Raw genomic sequence first — 2,284 nt, forward strand, 5'->3', positions numbered from 1 at the left:
AAGACGCGAGCTGCCAACAATGATAGCTTGCGTCTTAGCAGGATTGACTTGCAAACCAAAAGATTTAGCCCAACGCGAAATACTGGCCAAATCCATGTTAGCTATATTTATAGCACTTGGTAAATCAGCTAAAGTCGACTGGTTATATATTTGGAGATCGTCTGCATATAGGTGGTAGAGAGAAGATATTTGAGAGCTTATAGAATTAATGAAAATTGCAAATAGAAGTGGGGACAACACGCCACCTTGCGGTACGCCGGCATTTATGCTACACCAAGAGGAATAATTATCTTGAACTCGCACACGTTGCCGACGCCCATACAAGTAACTATGAAACCAGTCAATAACAGCCGGAGATATGTTAAGAGAGCGCATAATTGCAAGTAAAATATCAAAATCCACAGTGTAGAAAGCATTGCTGAAATCCAACAATGTCAGCACCGTGAGCTTTTGATCATCCATTCCTAATCTTATGTCGTCAGTGATTTTCAAGAGTGCAGTAGCCGTACTATGGCCAGGACGGAAGCCAGATTGATATGGATTTAAAAGATTGTTGCAGGAGAGGAAGGAGTTCAGTTGTTGATGGACAAGGCGCTCTAGGACTTTGGACAAAAACGGAAGTATGGATATTGGTCGATGGTCCGACGGAGAGGATGGTTTGGACTTTTTGGGTAGAGGAATTATTTGTGCCTCTTTCCATAGATTGGGAAATGACCTGGTGGTAATTGAATAATTTAGGATGCGTTTGATGATGGGAATAAGAATATCAAGTAAAGGAATGACCATCTTACGGCTAATGCAGTCACCGCCAACAGAGTCAGAGGAAATGGATAGAATACTCTTCTCGACATCACGATCTGTGAATTGACTAAAATTGAAAGAGCAGTTACTGGAGTTGGGTATACTAGAAAGATATTTTAAGGTGTTCGATTTATCTATGTTACTTATGAACGATGAAGAGGAAAAATGGAGATTGAGACCATTTAAGTCAGTATTATCTGTTGGAGAGTTTTGTTGCTTACCAACTCCAAGTTTTCTAAGAAATTTCCAGACCTTGGCAGGATCTTCATCTTGAACAGATTTATGGATATGGCGTCGTTGTGAATCTCTACACGCCATATTGCAGCGATTTCGAGCTATTCGAAGCTTTTCACGATTTTCATCGCTGGGATTGGCCTTGTATTTAGCCTTGGCTTTGTTTTTTTTGTTTATTAGATTTCTAATATCTTCAGTTAGCCAAGGTGCAGGTGCGTGGCGAATTCTCACTGGACGAATAGGAGCATGGATATCGAATAAGTTGACTAATATTGAATTAAATGTGTCCACCTGTTCATCAACTGTCTCGGCACTGAAAATTACGTTCCAGTCGGTGTTCAGGGCATCCTTTCTCAATTTATCAAGATTCATGTTCGCAAAGTTGCGCTGAAGTAGAAATTTTGACTTTGCCTTAGGAGGTCGGATTTTATATGACATATAAATAAGGTCATGATATGAAAAAGCATCGGCAGCACATTGACCATGCTTAGCAACATGATCAGGAGAAGAGACAATTATTAGGTCTAGAAGTGATGGGACGCAATTCGGGAAGAAATGTGTGGCTGAAAGAGGAAGAATGTGCATATTGGCTGCCTCAATAATATTATTTAATAATTTTACCATCTAGTGTATTTTTTTCAATAAAAATCATGTATTTTATTTAGAACATTTAACTCACTTTGTAAAGGGAAATAAATATAGTCACCATTTGAAACATGAACGTTTAATTACTTCATTAAAAATAAAAGAAAATTTTCGATTTAAAAAAAAAATGATTAGATTCAAAACACATACTTAAGAACTAACTTATAGTTACTTGTCACATATAAACTTATTTTTTTTCCACATTTAATTTATGTACAGTTATGTTATAGCCATAAAAAGATAAAATTTTGAATATTTTTGTGACATGAGCAATTCATTTAATTATTTAATTTTACTATTTGATAAATTGGGATATTGTAATTTACAATTCATGAAAAAAAAAATGGCGCAGACTTATATGCAATAAAATTTAACTTCATAAAAAGTGATGACCTTTAAAGTCTAAAGAGATACACGTAAATTGATTTAAAACTCGCCAATTAACTTGTTAGAAAGACAAGTAAATTGAAATACTTGTCAGTAAATAACTGCTAAACTAAGAATCGTTTAATTTTTACTGAAGGAGACATTTATTGGAGATTCCCTGAAGTGACTCAAAGAGTGACAATAATACTTTTCTCACCTTTTATTTAATGGGGATTTT

The sequence above is a fragment of the Papilio machaon genome, chromosome 14, assembly GCF_912999745.1.
Source record: "Papilio machaon chromosome 14, ilPapMach1.1, whole genome shotgun sequence".
NCBI lineage: Eukaryota > Metazoa > Arthropoda > Insecta > Lepidoptera > Papilionidae > Papilio > Papilio machaon.